Source organism: Notechis scutatus, chromosome 1, assembly GCF_049901735.1.
Source record: "Notechis scutatus isolate UNSWTSFEM ecotype Mainland chromosome 1, rNotScu1.2, whole genome shotgun sequence".
NCBI classification, from domain to species: Eukaryota; Metazoa; Chordata; class Lepidosauria; order Squamata; family Elapidae; genus Notechis; species Notechis scutatus.
The window spans coordinates 55471663-55493316 of record NC_142009.1 but is presented as its reverse complement, the minus strand read 5'-3'; positions in this window follow the sequence as shown (position 1 = coordinate 55493316).

Genomic DNA, 21654 nt, shown 5'->3' with positions numbered 1-21654 from the left:
TTCTGATTGACAAGCTCAGTGTCTTAGCCACTGAGCCACCGCATCCTTAAGAGATACTTATGAGGAGCCTAACTTTCTCTTGCAATTATGTCTGAAGGATACCTGCCATTAAGATGTAATGGTGATTGCAAGCATCACCTGCAGTGCTGACTGCATTTCCATCCTGTATCTACCAGTACCAACACTGCTTCAGCCTTTGCTTCTCAGTCAATGATTCAAAGTGAGGAATGTGGATACTTTAGAAATTTACAGTAAGCTCAGGAATACTCTCAAGGGCTCCTCTAAGCAATAGGTGGAGAAAGGGAAAACTGTCTGCTTTGTTTTGAAGGTGCCTTGAGATTGAAGATGGTAGACTCTCCAGAAAACAACAATGTTGTCTCAATACCTTCTTCACACTAGCTATCAGAGCAAGATATAAGGATAGCTAATGCTCTAGATCAGGGGTATCAAACTCGCATTGTCACGGCAGCATCATGTGACATATTGGGATTTTTCCCCCCTTCACTAAACTGGGTGGGGGTGGGGCCAGCACGTGACACATCTGTCCCACAGGCCATGAGTTTGACACCCCTGCTCTAAACAAGTGGTTGGGAAGAGAAGGTAATTTCACCCCAATTCATCACTCTTCATAGCCAGCCATCAAAGCAGATTGCCTCAATCTGCATAATGATACAGCTACCCAGGTTCTTTCTAGATTTCCCGTTTTTTGGGGGGGACAAAGAGAATCAGAGGAGTCAAACTGAAAGACTCCAACCCAAGCACCTTTTCTCAGGGAAAAACAAAGCCGTGGCTCAGCCACATGGAATCAAATTAGACAACCATCCTCCTCAGTAATATAAGGGAAATAACTGTCAGCTTAGCCATTGAACATTTGGAAGATCAAGTAATGCTAATAAGCTGAAAAAAGATACAGGAAGTGAGCAGAGGAAAGCAAAAGAAAGTAACTCCCTAGAAATAAACTATAAAGGAGAAAATTTGTAGCTCAGGGCTGAAATGAAGGATCCTTGGTGGATCTCTAAGCTTGGTTTTTTTCTTGCAGACTTTCATTACCCAAACTAGGTAAAATCATCAGTGGGAAATGAAACATCTGCAAAAAAACAACAACCAAGCTCAGAAAAAAATATATGCTTATGGATACTAGACCTTTGGCCTTTCAAAAACCAATTGTCTTTGTAGTTCTGCCCCATTACCTCAGAGTTGCACACTGATTGTCTCAATGGTCTCAAGCAAAAGTTGCTGTTGTTTATATCAAATCAAATATTTTGCGCCTGCGTCCAATCACATGTATATACCAATTTGCATTAATTATAAATGGGTTGTAATCCCTCCCCTATTTAGACCTGCCTTTCCCTCCAGCATTGTCAATAAACCAATTTGTATTTCAGTGAATTTTTTTCCTGGTCTCCAGTTCAAACCTATCTCTGGGAAAATTCTTTTGTTCTCAGTTGAACTTTGTCAGCTGTATCCCAATTGGATTTTTAAATTAGATAAATCTTTATTATATCTTTATGGTAAGAAGACACAATAAACATCAAATATGTATTGCAACTGGATTTTTATTCACTACATTTTCTTTTCAGAGTATGGAGCCCTGAAGATGATGTCCTTGAAATTAACTCAATTGTGAATTATATCATCTACCTTTTAATATTTATTTTAGGAATATTGGAATTCCAGTGGGTTTAACTCATTTATTTTACTGAAATTTATTTGTAACATACCACCCACCCCCCATTTTAAAAATTCTGTTCAACGACATCACCTTAATTCCATGAACCCTCCCAAAGTACGATAACCCTTGTCAGTAAAAGGATTGCAGAGCCTAAGAGGATCCCTCCTGCCGATGGTGGGATTCAACCAGTGTAACAACTGGTTCGGTGAGAGCGCCAAACATGAGGGGCCAACTCATTGCCTGAACTACCAGTTCACCCGAACTGGTCCATACTGGCTGAATCCCACCCTGCCTCCTACACATTATGGTAAAGATTTTACTGTGTCCATCATAGTCTTACTTGCTTACTAATGTTGTGTACAAAATGTCAACTCTTTATAAAAGGTGCTACTTCTTTAAATGTTACTTTATTGAATGAATTCCTTAAAGCACAGATATTGTCTTTTCAGACTGCCTAAGGGATTGGGCTACTTTCCTGTGTAATAGAGAGGGACTGAGGTCACTCTAGGTCAGTGATGGCAAACATTTTTGTTGTGGTGTGTCAGCACCCATGTTGCAATGCGCCTCTCCCCCTGTGCATGCATGCGCATCACCCTGCCCCTCCCCCTTACCTGTACTGCACATGCGCATGCCTCCCAGCTGATTTTCGGCCCGTTTGAGGCCGTTTCCGCCCTCCTGGGAAGCCTCTGCAGCCTCGTGAGGCGAAAAAACGGGCCTACCGGAAATACTGGAAGAACCCTTTTTCTGCTTCTGGAGGGCCTCTGGAGCCTGGGGGAGGCCATTTTTGCCCTCTGGAGACTCGAGGGAAGGCTCTGCAGCCTCAGGAGGCTGAAAACAGTCCCGTTTTGGCAGTTCTGATATTTCCAGAAGGCCCGTTTTTCGGCCTCCCGAGTCTGCAGAGGCTTCCCTCGAGCCTCTGAGAGGGCAAAAACGGCCTCTCCTGAGACCCCCCCCAGAGACTGAAAACAGCACTTCCAGTATTTCCGGAAGGCCCATTTTTCGGCCTCCCAAGGCTGCAGAGGTTTTCCTCGAGCCTCTGGGAGGGCAAAAATGGCCTCAAATGGGCTGAAAATCAGCTGGGAGGCACTCGCATATGCAGGTAAGTTTGGCTGGGTCTCGCGTGCCCACACAAATGGCTCTGCATGCCACCTGTGGCACGTATGCCATAGGTTCGCCATCATGGCTCTAGGTCTTCCTAGTCATTATTAACTGTCCCTAGCCCAACTACTCTGCTTATTATTTGACTCCTTTCTTTATTATAACTCAGAAGAGTAAAAAATATATTTTCCCCAATATGTATAATTGCTCATTAAATGCTGAACATTTGTTTTTAGCATGTTGCTAAAATTAAATAAGTTTTACATTTAAAACTTTTATTAGGATCAGTGGCAGACTGTAGGTAGAATAATCATGTAAACTCATTGTGCCAGCTCAATCACTTGCCAGAATTCAACTGCAGTATTATTGCTCTTGAAGTTTCACAAACCATGCTCCCTTTCTGGATTGGAATTACTTTTTCAATATGCATATTATGAGCACTTGTCTTAGGTTGCCCAGAGATTACAAAGGAATCCATGTTTCCTGCCATTAAGATTCCCACAAAGATAACTCAGTGCAAAAGACAACTCACATAAAAAAACAAAAAAAAAAAAAAAAAAAAAAACAACCCCCCCCCCCCCCACCCCCCCCCCCCCCCAACCGATTAAAACCTCTTTCCCCCCCTAGCCACAAGATCTTGTGACCTAAAACTTTACTCTGAAATTTTCAAAGAGGAATAAATATAATGAAAGATAAAGCAAAGAGAAAAAAACCAATATAGAGAAACAGGGAGCGAAAGATGAAATTAAATGCATGTTCTAATAGGCCATCTTAGTTGCAAAAGTCCAGACAACCTCCAGATGACATCAAATTGGGTGATATCTGAGATACGAAAAATCCCAACCCTTCTCTCTCATGTACTCCTCCTCCTTCTTGTTGATAAGTAGAATTAACCCCAAAAACATGTACTTGCAGGATCCTGGATTTTATTTTAAACATCGTTAAATTGTAATGAGACAGCAAATTTGAATTTTCTTCTTTTGTGTCACAATTTATTGCCACGCTCTACTCTTTGTAGTATGGCATAGTTACAGTTAAAAAAAAATAAACGGAGGATGAGAAAGAAAGAATATGGGTGCCTTAAAGTGGTAGTTTAGTGGGTGGTCCACTGATTTCAAAATGGCAAAACAGAAGCCTTCTTTTTACAAGCACCCGTACACATGCACAAAGTGGCAGGTTTTATGGCCTGCAGTTATGCAGTTATGGCCACAGCTTGCATTTTTTTTATGGGTGTCCCTGGTAGATGCATCAGGCTACCCGCTCTAGATCAGCATGCCCCAACCTTTTGAGCACCAGGGAATGGTTCCGCGGAGAGAGGTTTTTCTGCGGACTGTAGGACCTGTGGTTTTGCATGTTGCATCCCATGCATGCAGAAATGGGGTTTTGCTCGTTTACATAGCTCAGTTTCTGGCATGTTGCATACCCGTGATGGTCCGGAATTGGAGACCCCCTACTCTAGATAGGGACTCCTTCTCAATTTTGTGACCCTGGTGGGAAGGTGGGAAAGGGATAGGCACTTATCCAGACACTCATCCACACACATACAGTTATTTTCACGAAGTGTTGGTTACAGCTTCAGTGATTTTTACAGCAAATAATTTGTGCACATTGTTATTACACAATATTTCTGGATTGTGTGTATTTCCCGCAGGATCTTCTGCCACACAAGAATTCCTTCTTCCCCCAAGGATTGTTTCTCCAACTGTGCTGTTTTCTTCCAGTAGAGCCAGGCCTTGCTCCTTGACAGACATAAAACCTCAGTTCACACAGCCTAACCACACCACCAACAACCTCCTCTCTCGTCTAACAAATCTGCCTCAGACATTTTCACCAAAAGGCAAAGGTGCCTGCTCACAGGTAATTAAAGAAGAGGCTTCTAAATGAGGCTTTACACAGAGCAGCCAAGCAGAATGGCTCAGAGTTCTGAAATTGATTTTTACAATCCCAAGAGAATTTGCTCAAAGCTGGTATCTGGGAAAGCTTTTATGCCTCAGAGAGCAATGGCCAGAGCAGACAGAAATAGTAGTAGGCTTATATGTTCAAACTTATATAAATGATAGTCTTTTCTGTTTCATATGTCTTTGTATCTAATACAATGAACACATGCTCTGCCCTGTCGAGAAGGCAGGATTTCTGAAAGGGAAGACCTCATCTTAACGCAGCCCCTTTCTGTGCTCAATGAAAAGTTAGAAATGAGAAAAGCAAGAAGAGGAATGGAAGGAAAGAAAATGCAAACCCTTCATAATAATGCATTCCGCCTAACTGATTCCTTTTACCACCAATAGTTCTCAAGGCCTCTGTTTGGGGGTGAAGGACTTGGATAACACACCCCACTCCCCAATATAAAGGAGATCTGAGTTTCAAAATGTTGAGGAACAATACATCTGGCTGCAGCAAAGGTGAAAAAACACAGCATTTTAAAATAAGATGTTTTTTTTAAAAGAAAACCATAGTAAAACTGCTTTTGGAACATTTTGTGACACTATACAAGAATGTGTTGATCTCATCTAAACTGTTATGATATATAATGATGAAGACTTAACGGCTATGAAGTGTTCATTAGCAGTGATATATAAAAAGTAACTGATACATTGCAATGGAATTTCTCTTTCCAGCTACATAGCTGATATAACCACAGTGGTCAGTGACACAGCTCTGCTAGATTTTTTCCATGTTTATCTAGCCCTTGCTTAGTAAGCACATCATGCATTCCATTCATTAAGTCTATGCAGGAAAGAATAGAATCTGACCCTAAGCCATATTTTTACTACTTGTAAGCTTGTCAAATGAGAGGCCAGCTTAGGTGTCTGCCAATGCTTTCCGTCAAGCATTCTTTCTTTTGATTTGGGCCTTGAGTACTGCTGAGAAGCTATAGAATATCGTTCTTAGGATCCCTTCTGTCTTCCAGTTATACTGAGGTTATTTCATCTATCTTTAGTGGAATCATGATTGAGAAATATGTGTAACGAAGACATTTTGGACTCAAAATATTCTCTGTGGTAAAAGTAAAGGATGATGCATATTCAAATCCAAGTGGTTCAACTCTCTTGGCTGTGACAAAGCACTGCCCCCAAGTTATTTTTATGATCGTGAAGATATATTAATGCTGAGGGTGGGCAAGCTGTTATGCTGGCTGGAATTTCTGGAAATTGTAGCCTCAACCTTGAATCACCAAATCAAAGAAGGCTGGTGACACAGGCTTTCTTTTGTCCCAAACATTTTCTGCAAAGCACAGGCTTTTACTCTTCAGGTTAAGAGATGAGTTAGAAGCATGAAAAGTGACAAATGGTCAACATTGGGCTGAAAGAAAAAGTCACTGAATTGAAGGTGAAGGAAAATGTCCAGAAAGGGAGAATTGTAAAATCCTGTCTGTCTTTCAAAAATCTTATTGGATTCCAATTCTACACAAATATACCTAGGATGCAACTTCTAGGAAATAACCCTGGATTATATTTTCAAACTAAGATTCTGATTTTCACTTTTAGCAAAATAGAGAAGATATAAACTAGATTTACCAGCCTTGGTTTGTTAGTATCATATGTAGATTCCTTCTTTATGCTCAGTGTCAAGTATGGTCGGTGGGTCCCATAGAGAGATGAGGCTCGAGTAGTGAACAACAGCTCTTTATTTAGCAACCAGATTCTGAGACAACAACCCTAGCCGCGGCTGCTCTTTTTATAGAGCTGCCCGCGGCTAGGCAGCCAATTACAGGTTTTTGAGCTTGCCGCACTTGGTTTTATCCAATCGCGGCAAACCCTATACGAGCCAATCAGGAGTGTTCAACAACGTCCAATCATGGCCCGGCTTTCCTGGACCAATAGGAATGCAGGTCTTCAAGCCTGCTAGTATGGAACACCCCTCCCCTCTTGGTTCCGTCCAAGGGGCGGGGTTACATAATCACATAAGTAGGCGGGCCTTCGGACCTGCCTACTTGACTTGCGCGGTTCATAATGTCTCTGATCGTCGTCAGGTTTGGACAGGCTCCGCGTCGCTCTCAAACCCCTCGATAGAACCACCTGAAAGGGTGAGCCGGGCCTACAGCTGCGACTCCCACCTGGTGAACCTGGGTCGGTCGAGTCGCTCGCTCTGTTGCTCCTGCCTGGATTCTTGGGCTGGTAGAGCTTGTCCGGCTGCTGCTTCCAGGTGAAGTACCCGTCTGCCACGGTTCCCTGTCAGCTGGTAAGTATTGTTGGTTTAATGTTTGGGTTTTCTTTAATGTGTGTGGGGGGTGTTCTGCTTGCGCAGATACCGGTTCTTTTTCTGCATTTGAGGCTCCCCCGATTTCTTGGTTAGAGTCTGTGAGAGGAAGGGTGGTTAGTCTGGATCTTAGTTGGTCAATGTGGCGTTTCCAGCACCTACCATCGGTGGTCTCGAGCCGGTAGGAGCGAGGGCCGGTGACTTGGGTGATTTTTGCAGGAAGCCATAGTGGATCCCCGGTGAAATTTTTAGCAAACACAGTGTCTCCTACGTTGAAGGCGCGGTATTTGCTGGTTGAGCCAGGGTTTTTTTCTGGAGTGTAAGCAGGGTGCAGCCGGTCCAGGGGTGACCGGAGTCTTCTGCCCATGAGCAACTCCGCTGGGCTTTTGTTGGTGGTGGTATTGGGTTGGATTAGAAGCATTTTGGTGATTTTTTCGTGAATGTTGCCATGTTCGATCCTTTGGAGGTTTTTTTTTGTAAATTGAACCATGCGTTCAGCTCTGCCATTTGCCGCCGGGTGAGCTGGTGATGTCAATGCGTGTCGGATGCCACGGTCTGCCAAGTATTGCTCGAAGGCCACTGCGGTAAACTGTGGCCCATTGTCAGATACTATCACATCTGGCAGACCATGGGTGGCAAAAAGTTTATTTAATTTCTTGATGACTGCTTCCGTGGTGGTTGTTTTCATTTTGCTCACCTCGAGCCAATTCGAGTACGCATCAACAGTGATTAAAAAGGTATGCCCCTTGGTTGGTCCAGCAAAATCAATATGGATGCGTGACCAAGGGCCCCTGGGTGTCTCCCATTCTAACAGTGGAGCTTTTGGGGGAGCTGAGCGAGTCCCTTGGCATCTGTTGCAAGCGGCGACCCAGGTTTCAATTTGTTTGTCCATGCCTGGCCACCATGCATAGCTTCTGGCCAGGGCTTTCATGCGTACAATGCCTGGGTGCCCCTCATGCAGCATATCTAAAACTGTTTTCTGTAATGTTTCCGGTATTACCACCCGGTCTCCCCATAGGATACACCCCTTTTGCGAAAAAAAGTTCAGTTTGCCTGTTTTTAAACGGTTTAAAGAGGTCATTTTTCTCGCTCTCAGGCCAACCCCTCTCCACCCAGCTGAGAACTCGCGCCAAACGTTTGTCCCTTCTGGTTTCGCGGGCAATGTCTAGTGCGGTTAATGGTGGTGTGGATACTGTTTCAATTTGCAAGGTTGATAACGTGGGTGCTGGGTCATCTTGCACGTCAGGCAGGGGGGATCGGCTTAAAGCATCGGCGTGTGAGATAGTCTTGCCTGGTCGATGTATTAATTGGTAATTATAAGCGGCAAGAAATTCAGACCATCTTGTCATTCTAGGTGACAGGATGTGTGGAGTGGGTTTGTTACCCGCTAAAATGCCAAGTAGGGGTTTATGGTATGTAATAATTGAAAATGTCCTACCATAAATGTATTCGTGGAATCTTTTTACTGCGGAAACGATGGCGAGGGCTTCTTTGTCCAGCTGGCTGTAGTTCCTCTCCGGCTTGGACAAGGTTCTGGAAAAGAATGCAACGGGAGCCTCTGTTCCATTTGGCAAAGTGTGGCTCAGGATTGCGCCAACCCCAAAGGGTGATGCGTCGCATGTAACAGTCAGAGGTAGGGTTTCGTTATATTGAATGAGGACTGCGTCTGAAGTCAAAAGGTTTTTTATTCGTTGAAAAGCGTGTTCCTCTCGCCGTCCCCATATCCAGGAAGCCTTTTTATCGAGGAGTCTATGCAAGGGTTCCGCGACAGTCGCTTTCTGGGGTAGGAAATTATTATAGAAATTAATGAGTCCGAGGAAGGCTTGGAGGTCCGTTTTGTTTTTTGGTCTGGGGGCTTCTTTGATGGCTTTTAGTTTTTTGTCAGTAGGGTGAATTCCTTGTTTGTCAAGGAGGTATCCGAGAAATTCAACCCTTTCAGTGCATAATTGGCACTTCTCCTTTTTTACCTTGAGGCCGGAGTCTTTAAATTTTTGTAGGACTGCCCTCAGTTGTTTTTCCAATTGTTTTTTTGTGGGGGCTGCTATTAGAACGTCGTCGAAATAGGGTACGACTCCTTTAATTCCCTGCAACAGCCTTTCTATTAGGCTTTGGAAAACCCCTGGTGCGACGCCCACTCCAAATTGGAGTCGGTTGCATTTAAATGCTCCTCGATGTGTCACGATAGTTTGAGCCTCAGAGGTTTCAGCATCGACCGGCAGTTGTTGATAGGCTTGTGCCAGGTCGAGCTTTGCAAAAATTCTGCCACCCCCCCCAGTGAGTGTAGGAGATGCTGGACTACTGGCACGGGGTAGGCACTCTGCTGCAAGGCATGGTTGAGGGTGGCCTTGTAGTCTCCACAAATTCTCAGGGAGGTATCTGGTTTGATGGGGGTGACAATTGGTGTTTCCCATCGGGCATGGTCGATAGGTTCTAATACGCCTTGTGCTATTAGCTTATTTAATTGCTCGTCTATTTTAGGCTTGAGTGCAAATGGCACTTGGCGCGGTTTGAGGCGGATGGGAGCGATGTCAGGGCTAAGATTAAAGGAGATTGGGGACCCCTTGTACTTGCCTAGGGTGTCATCGAAGACCTCTTGGAAGTCCCGAATGAGTGCCACTTCCCAGTCTTCATCATCTGTGTGGTTGATGCCTGCCATTTCGATTCCCAGTGGTGCGAACCATTGCAACCCGAGTAGGCTGGGGCGGTCTTTATCAATGATTGTGAGTGGTAGGATGTTGGTGTGGTTCTTGAAAGAAATCTGGAAGTGTCCTATACCAGTGACCGGGATGCGGTTACCTTGATAGTCTCTCAAGATTAGTTTCTGGTCGCTAAGTTCTTGGCGGCGTATGCTGGGAATTAGACGCTTTATGGTCCGCCAGGAGACCATAGAGAGGTAGGAGCCAGAGTCCACTTCCATGGTGCAAGGTTGGTTCTCGATGGTGACCTCAACACGTATCTTCCGTGCGTCTATTGATGAAGCGTGGCCGATGATGACTGTTTGGTGCGTTTCTTCTCTTCTTGGTGCATCTAAGAATTTCTTGGGTCGGTTGTCCCGGCTCCATCGGCTGTCAGTTGAGCGGTCCCGGTTTTTGGTGGGGGTGCCATCTAGTCTTCTCGGGCTGTTTCCCCGACGTCGGGGGCTGAAATTTCTTTTGTTGCGGCATACTTTGGCAATATGCCCTCGTTTTTCGCAAAAACGGCAAACAGCGTCCAGGAACTTGCATTCGGAATGCGGGTGATTTCCTCCACAGCCGGCACATTGGTATCCCATCTTACGACCGTGCCGGTCTCGCCGCTCGCGTTCCGATTGAAGTATGTGAATTTCTTCCTCTTCACTGTCAGAAGGGATTCGATGTTGCCATGGTGGGTGGAGGCTGCGTGTTTATCTAGTGTGGTAGTCGCCTCGCTGGTTGATTGACAGTCGGTTCTGTTTGAACGCCGCATTCGCGCCGCTGATTTACGGGTGGCTTAGGCTGCGGTGGCTTCGGCTATGGCGTCTGTGAGGGAGATGTCCCCTTTAGCCATCAACCTGCTTTGGAGTGTTGGGTCTTTCAGGCCAAGGACGACCCGGTCACGCATGGCCTCATCCAAATTGGCGAATCCGCACAAGCCCCCTAGGTCCCTCAGGTCGGCTACGAACTCTCCAATGCTCTCACCCTCGCGCTGATCCCTCTGATAGAAATCATGCCTTCGGATGAGAGTTGGTACAGCCGGAGCATAGTGGTTCCGGAGGATGGGAGCTAGGGTTTCCCAATCCATTGTCTTGACATCTGCGGGCTTCGCGAGCGCCTTGGCCATTTAAAAAATGGTGGGTCCGCAGTGCGTTAAAAAGACCGCTCGTTTTTTGCTGCCGGTAGCGTCTTTTAAGTTGTTGGATTCCAAAAACATTTGGAAACGATCAATGTAGGACTCCCAGTCCTCGCTGGCTGGGTTAAATGGCGTGGGTGGCGCGGCGCTGCTGGCCATTTCGCTGGTCGTCTCTGCTCTGTTTGCCACGTGCTGATCAGACTTGTTGTCTCAGAATCCCATCCTCGTCGCCAGTGTCAAGTATGGTCAGTGGGTCCCATAGAGAGGCGAGGCTCGAGTAGTGAACAACAGCTCTTTATTTAGCAACCAGTTTCTGAGACAACAACCCTAGCCGCGGCTGCTCTTTTTATAGAGCTGCCCGCAGCTAGGCAGCCAATGACAGTTTTTTGAGCTTGCCACACTTGGTTTTATCCAATCGCGGCAAACCCTATATGAGCCAATCAGGAGTGTTCAACAACGTCCAATCATGGCCCGGCTTTACCGGACCAATAGGAATGCAGGTCTTCAAGCCTGCTAGTATGGAACACTCAGGTCAGTCCATTTTGGCTACTATGCCACAAACAAAATAAAAGGCCAGTTTTACCCCAAACATGGTCACAATGTTCTATGCAAGTTAGAAGCTCTAATCTAGAAACAGTCTTGTAAGCATACCATTATCTACATCTCACCAGCCAGGAGGTGTGGTTAGTGTATTTACAACATTCAGAATGTGCTTTCCACAATATTGCTTACCTCTAAATGGAATAGCGTGATGAATTTGTTTGTGTGCATATAATTAAGAGAACATTTACATTCTGTTTATTTGAAACTCGAGTACACATGCTATCAGACTATTTATTTATTTCATCAATTTATATAGCCATCCACGCACAGCTCACAATAAAGTAGACAAAACATATACGACACAAAAAATAAAAACACACAACAGCTGGAAAACATAAAAACATAGCCAGGAGACAGGCTCCATCACATACCCAGGCTTGGACACAGAAACAGATTTTCAAGACCTTATGAAAAGCCAGTGGGGCTGGGCCAGTCTGCTATGTGGAAGGATTATATTCCAAAGGCAGGCATCATGGCACAAAAGGCTCTCTTTCCTAGAGCCTGCCAGATGGCAATCCCTTGTTGATGGAGCCTGGAGTATTCCCTTTGTGCTGCATCTGATAGGATGGGTAGAAACAACTGGGCACAGATGGTTGTGTGTTTTTATTTTTAGGTAAGAGTTTAGGTTAACAAATTAATGTGAAGGTCATCAACAAATACAGCTCTACAGGAGACATAAACAGGTACAACACACTTTTCTTCTAGAATACAGCCCGCTCCTTCTATTTACCTTGAGGATACTCTATAATATCATCTGGGCACAGGGAAACCAAGGGAAGGTACAATATAGGTGAGCATATTGGATATACATTAAAAAATAAGCAGAGATTGATCTCATAGTTTGTTGCAAATTAGTTCATGGGGACACTGTCTGATTAAGTGTGCTTGGAAATACTTTGCAGATGTCATGGAAATAATGTTTGTTGATAACAAATTGTGGATAGATAAATTATACTCATGCTCTTGGAAAAGAGCCAGTAGTAACAAACAGTCATATTCAGACACAGTAAAACTCATGCTTTTGTTTTGTTCTGTCATCTAAAGGAGGTGTATGGAATATATTTGTGAGGATTTGTGATTATTAGTTCATGTAATACTCATCATTTTGCTTTTTGGTTTCAAATCCTGCATGCAAAGATTTGGAGAAAAGGGAATCATATACAGAACTGAACTGAGCATTGGTGCCCTAGTGTTGATGCAGAATCCTCTGTGCATGCTTCTTAAAGCTACAGGAAGTAGCAGCTGCTAAAAAATTAAAGCCATTTTTTGGGCAACAAGCAGGGGTGGGATTCAAAAATTTTAACAACCGGTTCTGTGGGCGTGGCTTGGTGGTCATGTGACTGGGTGGACATGGCTTGGTGGTCATGTTATTGGCTGGGTGTGGCCAACTCAATATCACTCACATTGAGGCACGCATCTCCTCGCCTGGCCTCTCATGACTGTGGGGATGCTGCAACAGTCGTAAGTGTGAAAAATGGTCATAAGTCACTTTTTTCAGTGCCATTGTAACTTTGAATGGTCACTCCACACAAGCAAAGTACCAGCAAACGAGGGAAAGAAAACTCCAGAGAGGTTCCTGAGACAGGAAGTCTAATCCTGCTAAGAAAGTAATAAGGGTTAACAGAGAGGCAGTTTCTGTAAGCAACACCAGAATATTTCCTTCCTGCCTTCCTTACAGGATTAGGCCAGTAATTTCTTCTAACAACCGGTTCTCTGAACTGCTTAGAATGTTAACAACTGGTTCTAGCGAATAGGTGCAAACTGGTAGAATCCCACCCCTGGCAACAAGTCCATTTAATGCAGTTTTCAGCCAGTCCTCAAATATCATGGCCAATGACTGTTAGCAACCTTTGAAGTCGAGGAGGTCTTCATGACAATACTAATAGCTATAACTGCAAGGGGAAACTTCAGTTATTTCCAGGGCATCAAAAATATTTCATTCATCAAATTTTACTATTTTATTTTGAAGATTTCACTACAGCTCTACAATTAGCCCCTTAGCTCTATTAAAATGTATTGCATAATTTCAGATTGTGAAACAGTGGGTTTTAATAAAAGATCTTGAGCCACTGAAATATAACATTTACAGTACTTTTATTTAAATAATGTAAACATTAATGCATATTTTTTATGATTTAAATTACAAATAAAGCTGGAAGAAAATAATCCAATCATTACTTGATTATGTCTTTCATCCTCTGGCCTCCCTTGTTAATTTGTACTTAAAAGCTCTGTTCCTTTTATTTTCCAAGGGAATATCTTTAACAATTCTTTAAAGAACCACTGTGGTTCATTACCAGATGGTTATCAAAGCTCATGCTCACTTAAAAAAAAAAAGAACTAACCGCTGCAGTCTCTCTTGTGTACAGTTCTGATGATGACAACATAACCATATGCCATCTAAGACATTGAAAACCGAGGAATGGCCCAACACAACAAGAACAATGTTCAGATACAGTTCCAAGATTCTTTGAATTGATTGAAACTAACCAAACCTTTCAGTTCTAGAATTGTTGACTGTCTCATTTCTACAACAATGAAGTCTTTTTAAAGCCCATATGGAAACAATTCATGAAACTTCTACTTCCCTTGTACTGAAATTCCAGTGACAAGAATGTACTTACAATTACATTAATGAAGTGCCTCATATTTTAGAAGTTTATTGCCAAGTCTCAGTTTATTTAGAGGCTTGTTGCTACATAAACATTTCAGATCTGACATTCTTCCAAAATCTTTGAAATAAGTGTTTTACTTTGAAAAGAACCACTTTCATTAGAAATTAACTATATAAATATTATTAAAATAGCAGGAAGTAATGATTGCAACATTTCATCTATTCCTCCATATAGTATTTAGGTCCTGTTAAAGACTTTGAATATGAAGGGAATTGTTCTTATTGTTGTTGTTACTATTATTACAATTCTAATTCCAAATTCAAATGGAATCCCTTCAAATGGATTCCCATGCTGCCTGGGAATTTTGGGAATTATAGTTGAAATAAATTGGACTGGTTGGGAAGGATAAGTTTGTGTAGCTATTGAAGGACATTATTGCTTCCTCATTCCAAGCAGTGATTAATAATTCATCTTTGAAGCATGTACCAATGCTTAGGAACTTCCCCAAATCCCATTTGGATCCTCACTGGGTTCACCAGGCATCAGGGTGGATGATTAAACAGGTCCTTCTCCACTGCAGCAGAAGACAACCCTGAAAAACTCCAAGTCCAGCAGGGAGAGATCCACCCATGAGAAAGAATTAAGACAATGCCTCCCAACTTGAGAACATGTTGCCATAATCTGTATTGTGTACATATTCTATGTACACTGTTCATAGTACACAGAATATAGATTATTCATATAGATCATTGGGTCCAGAGTACACACAATTGCAGATACGAAGGAACTAAAGTAAGCCAGAAGTTTGAATGAAAAAAACAAACCCTGAATGCAATAAAAGTAAATATAAATCAATTCTATAAATACAGGATTGTAAACAAAAAAACTATTTCAGACTATTATACGGTAGATACAACATTGTGGAATTGGTTTCTTCTTAAATTTTGTAATTTAAGAAACTTGAAAGATTGACATTTATTATGTCCATTTCTAGTCTATTTTGACATTAGCAATGGGGATTTCTCCCTGGCTAGTTTAAAATTTGCTGTTATTTCCCCTTCCTACCACAGATAAGTTTATTTATTTATTTATTTATTTATTTATTTATTTGATTTGCCAATTGTTTACAAGATAATAAGTATAAATGTATACATAGTTGTGAATACATGAAATGGTTACATATAAGAAAAATAAAAGAATAAGAGAAACAATAGGACAGGGACGGTAGGCACGTTGGTGCGCTTATGCACGCCCCTACAGACCTCTTAGGTAGAAGTGCTGCATGCCATACATGGAATGGAGTTTCATTTGTGAAAAAGTAGAGAGCATTTTCACATATGGTTGTCAGATTTCTTATATTGATATTACTCTCATGACAATTTTATGGACAAAGACAGATGGGAATGAATGCACAACATTCTTGCATTGGTTGCAGTGATAGCAGATTGTTTTGGTGATGCATATGAAGAAACATGCATTTATGCATTATAATTTATGGTAGGGAAGCAGGAAGCTGTTATTTGCACCAACTTTAGAGGCCTTGGATGTTAAAGAACCGGTACTGAAGGTTTTATTTTGAGGTTGCCTTTAATATGAGCTGAACTATCTATTTTAAACCTGTTTTGAAAGATTATTTTAGCCCTGCACTTTCAGATATCCCCTATCATGTAGCTATGGTTGAAAAGAAAAAAATGACCTGATAAATAGCAGTGAAAAGAATGTGTGTAGCAACATAGGCGTTGAAAGATTTAAGAGCAAAAGATGAAGCTATTCAGCTCATTTGCCCCATGCCAATTTCCAAGCAAAAGTGCTGAAGAGACAACGCAACACAGGATGTTAAGTAGATCTAGCCTTAAATCTTGGGGGCTGAATTGCCAAGACTTAAACACTCCAGGGACAGAAATTCATTAAATAACAATTGATTTAGCAGCCAATGAAGCATAAAGGATCAGGTAAAACCGTAGCAGGAAGAGCTAGTCATGATAAAGAATCCTCTTTTCAGATGTTCTTCCTTTTTATGTAAGTTTCTTACATTTAAAAATGTAGTATTTTTAGTATTTTAGTATTTATTTGATTTGTCAATCGCTTACAAGATACAGGTATAAGAATAAATATAGTTTTGAATACATGAGATAGATACTTATAAGAAAAATAAAAAACAATAGGACAGGGACGGTAAGGCATGATTGGTGTGCTTATGCATGCCCCCTACAGGCCTCTTAGGAAGGGAGTGAGGTCAATAGTAGACAGTCTAAGGTTAAAGTTTTTGGGGTTTGGGGAAGAAACCACAGAGTCAGGTAGAGTATTCCAGACATTGACCACTCTGTTTGCTGAAGTCGTATTTTCTGCAGTCAAGTTTGGTGTGATTAACCTTGAGTTTGTATCTATTGTGTGTTCTTGTATTGTTATGATTGAAGCTGAAGTATTCATTTGCAGGTAGGACATTGCAATGTATGATTTTATATACTATATTTAGATCAGACCGGAGGCGGCGTAGTTCTAGGTTTTCTAGGTCTAGAGTTTCAAGTCTGGTGGCATAAGGTATTCTGCAATGAGTAGAGGAGCGGAGAACTCTTCTTGTGAAATATTTCTGGACTTTTTCAATTGTGTTAATATCAGATACATGATATGGGTTCCAGACTGATGAGCTGTATTCAAGTATAGGTCTAGCAAATATTTTGTATGCTCCAGTTAGTAGTGTGATATTACCAGAGAAGAAGCTACATAGGATTAGATTAGCAACTCTTAATGCCTTTTTGGCTGTGTAGTTACAGTGGGCTCTAACACTTAGATCATTTGAGATGAGTACTCCAAGGTTCTTGCCAAAGTTTGGATTCTCAACAAGGTCTTGACTATTTAGCTTGTATTTTATTTTCTGATTTTTTTCTGCCAATATGTAAGACAGAGCATTTATTTGTTGAGATTTGAAGTTGCCATTTGATTGACCATTCTGATACATAGTCAAGGTCTTTTTGGAGGGTAGTAGTATTGCCTGTGGTTTTGAATAGCTTTACATCATCAGCAAAGAGAACGCAGTTGCTCTTAATATGATCACAGAGGTCATTTATGTAGAGTATGAAGAGAGTTGGTCCTAACACACTGCCTTGGGGGACACCACTGTTGACAGGTACAGAATTTGATAGGACGCTCCCAATTTTGACCATTTGTTGTCTGTTTGACAGGAATGCTTCTATCCAGTTATGTCCAGAGATGCCATAAGATTTTAGTTTTAGGAGTAGTTTGTCGTGTACCACTGAATCAAAGGTTTTACAGAAGTCTATGTAGATTGCACCTATTGCTTTGCCCTGATCGAGTTGTGTAGTCCATATATTTTTGCAGTGTAAGAGTTGCAGATTGCAGGATAGTTTTTTTTCTGAAACCAAATTGTTTATTAGAGAGTAGGTTGTTTGTCTCTAAGTGGAGGATAATGGATTGGTTAATAATTGATTCCATGACTTTACAGGTGATGCAGCATAAGGAGATTGGTCTGTAATTTTCAACTAGGCTGGGGTCTCCCTTTTTGAAGATAGGGATGACCGTGGCTTGTGACCATAGTTTTGGCAAGGAGCTGGTCCTGAAAGATTTTTCAAACATTATGCTTAGAGGTTTGGCTATGGCAGTGGATAGCTTTTTTAAGAAGTAGGCACATATTCCATACAGTCCAATAGATAGAGATGGTTTTGGATTGCGCAGTGCTTTTTCAACAATGTCTTCTGTAAAATCGATATGTATTAGATCATTGTAGTTGTCTGTGGCTCGACTAGGAAGTACTGGGCTTGATCCATTGCTGTTTACAAATACTGAGCCAAAGAATGTGTTAAAGAGTTTTGCTTTGATGGTGTCGTTGTTGCAGTCTTTGCCATTAGGTCCTTTCAGGGGTGGGATGTACCTTGAGTCTTTTAGTTTGTTGTTTACAAAATTGGAGAAAGCACGGGTGGAATTTGTGCGTAGAAGGTTTTCCTCTTGTTTAATGTGATAATTGGTGCGTTCAGTTTTTATCTGGTGGCATAGATTTTTGTATCGGCTTTTGAAGTTGGCAATGTGACCAGATTTGTTTTTTCACCAAAGTGATCTCTTTTTGGATTGAAGCTTCCTTTTTGTTATGGGTAATCTGTTTTTCCTGGTTTTGGGAGTTGTTATTGGTACATATAGTTTGATGGCTCTTTTGATTTCTAGTAAGAATATGTTGTAATGGTCTTCAACAGTATTGCATTTTGTAGCTCAGTACAAATCTGTACTATTCTCTCAGTCACTGGAAGGAGTAGCACAAGAACACAGCACATATCATTATTTTGGCTGCCTTCCTTACATTTGTCACAGTCCTTACCGGCAAAAATCACTGGAAGATGTGGGTGGGTGAATTATGTTTTGGTGAAGAAGCCCTAACAGGGACACAGTTTTAGGCCTTTTGAAATCAGTATCTGATTATTCTAATGTTTTGAACAACTTGACATCCCTTTTACTAATGCAAAAAGAACTCTGGAATTGATACTTCTTGGGAGAATAAGTCATGGAGGGAAACATAAATCATTCTCCCTCTTAAATTATTTATTTTGACCTAGTCAATGAGCCCAACCTTCCTCTCATCAGGTTGCTGCTGTAGTGAAAAATTGGAGGGGGGGGGATACTGGGTATGCTGCTTTGAATTCCTGAAGAAAAAAGTGGGAAATCAATTAATTAGTCAATCAAATACATTCTAATACTGATTCTGACCAGATCCAACAAATCACAAAGATCTACACAGTACTAGAATTTGATGTAATTTTGCCATAAAGAAGCTGAAGAAAAAAAGTATTTTATCCTTTATGTTTTTCTCATGTTCAAAATTATACAATTGGTCATTTGACAACAGTTCAAAGTTAACTCCCCCACCCCCAAAAACCTACCTATATATGACCCGGTTTTGAAGACCAACTGTAGGAATGTTACAGCAGCTCCCTGCCTATCTCCCCCCCATTATGCCTCACCAGGGTCCTTGCAGACCACCATGTGACCTCAAGAGAAGCAGCTTACAACTGAGCAACCATTAACATTCCATGGTATTTCTTTCCCCAATAGAGATGGAAAGGCAGTGGACTGGATTTTTTTTTCCCGTTGCAGCCTTAGGCCAAATCTAGCCCATTTTCAATCTCAGAGTTTTGTGAGGGGAACATTAGCCAGCCTTTCTTACAATATCAAATTCTGTTTTGTTTCTTGAGAATTATTTTGTTTATGGACAGAATTCTGAGATCCTTTTCATAATTTATCTCAAACTTTCTATTAGGTTGGAAAGAATAAAAAGAGATATTGTGCCAAGAATTAGTCAAAACCTTGTCATTATAGCATGTTATCCTTATCAGTGAGTGTAACTTATTTCTAACTTATAAACTGACACAAGCTATGATTTAATATGATGTATGAACACATTGAGCTCTAGAGGGCTCATTTTATTAAATTACAGCATTGATATTGCACCTGCTATATTCTGAGCAAGCACAGGAAATGTATCTACACAGCAGTTTGAATTTCTCTTTTGACCATAATCCCATGAACCTCCAATTTCAATGTACATGTTCAACATACACCAACTTTGTGTATACTGATTCTCATGTTTGAGTTATATTGACCAACTTTACATATTGTGAGGTATATAGATGATCTCTCCTAGGGGTGTCTGCAGCAAATGAAAAACTCTGCAGTACCATCATTGCTCGAGTTCTTCCTTTATATGCCCACGTCATGGCAACTCTTCAGGGTGGGGTGGGTGCAGTGATGTCACTGTGCATGCTCATCCATCTTCAAAGCACATCTTGTTTCTTGCTTACTGGCCAGAAGTAGTCCAGCCGGTCCAGCTGACTAGTGTTCTGCCAGTTTTCAGTGGGATGTAATAATGCAAAGTGGGTAGACTTATGTCTCATACATCTGCTTGTCCTTTGCTCTGGCTTGCAGATTTAGAGTTTGTAGTGTATTCATGTACATACTTCTAATACCACATTCCTATTGGTTAGTTAACATAGCTTAACGATTGGTTAATAAAGAGAGTTTCCGATTGGCCGCCTAAGCGGCAGGAAGTTTAAATACATGCCATTGGTTACGAGCCGCGAGCAGCCACTATAAAAAGGGCTGCCGCGGCTCGACTTTAGTTGAAGTTACTGGTTGCTAATAAAGAGCTGAATTCAACTCCGGTTTTCGAGTCTGCTTTGTCCTGGCGATAGAACAGAGTTTTTGTTTAAAAACAACATCAACAATAAAAGAAGATTAAATTATTTTGAGAATTTAGATGCATTTTTATATGTTTTCTGCTTCAAAATGGCAGGAAAGTACATGATTGATTTTCTACACTTGCACTGATAAAACTCAGTGGCATGATTGGAGGAGGGTTAGATGACTAAAACCTGCATGGAGCTTTGGGATTATAGATTGTAGGTAACCTAGCCTTGTTACAAGATTCCACAAGTTCTTATTACTCTGGTTTCAAAACAGTAAGCATAGGGGGGGAAATTTCCTATGGACAATTCTACTACAATTTCTATCTTTCGCTAAAATTAGAAAACTAGCTTAAACTTTTTTTTAAAATTCAGCTATTGCTTAATGGTGCTTGAGGAAAAGAAGAAAGATTATGGCACAATATTCAGCTGTATTCCATGTCTTCCCCACATCCTATCTACTTTGTCCTGCAGCAGGCAAATGAGAGGCATTGTGTCTCTTCTGGCAATAGCTTTCTCCTCCAGGAGAGGCCTAGTTCTCACAGCAACTGAATAAGCACTCCAGTGTTACTTATTAAAATGCCAACTGATCTCAAAGAACAACTTCCTCAGAAAAGCATGTTTTTTCAGACAATTGAGATTATATCTACACTTACATATTGACCTTTGCTACCCTGTCCTCCAAATTAATTACATTTGATACCTGTCCTCCAAATGCTTGCTAATTCTAAACTCCCAGTGGGTGGTGAAATATAAAAGATTATGGGCTTGACAGTCCTTCCACTATACTTTTGTTATTAAAATTATACCTTCAGACTTTACAAATCTGCCAAGCCCAATGCCTTTCCGCATACTGGCACAGATACTGAAGAATTAATGGTTTACCTTTCCAAGAGTCTTTGCTTAGGGCAATTTCCCTTGACAATTACAGGATTAGGGATGTTCAGCCAGTCCCCACAATTAAATAAATTGAGGACTAGAACATCCCTAAGGCATCAGTATTATAAATGTGTTCACATAGCTAGACTTATTTCTGTTTATGGGTCCTCCTAGGTTGGCAACACCATTTCTACAGTGTAACTATTGTGAAGAAAATGGTGCTGGGCAACCCAGACAAAGAATGCTTGGCGGGGATCCAGGGAGTTGCCAAACAAGTTCTTGCCTGGGAGGCAACATTTTGGATTTTGGATTTAAGAAAGCAGGCTTTCATCTCATGAAATCTCATTCTTTTTGAAACCAAAGAGAATTTCACAAGTCAGATGAGATAAAGCCTTGAAGTTCTGTTGTTTAAAGAGGAAGAGAATTTAAAAAAAAAAAATCCCACCAGACTTTGGATATACCCACAAAACTGGCTGGATTTTAGGCACAGTACCTCTGAAATATATCTCATGTAGAGACATATTTCACACTTGGCAAAACCCCTGTTGCTCTCAGGAGGCTAAAAAAGTGGAATGTCTGAGCATGTCTGATTTCTTAG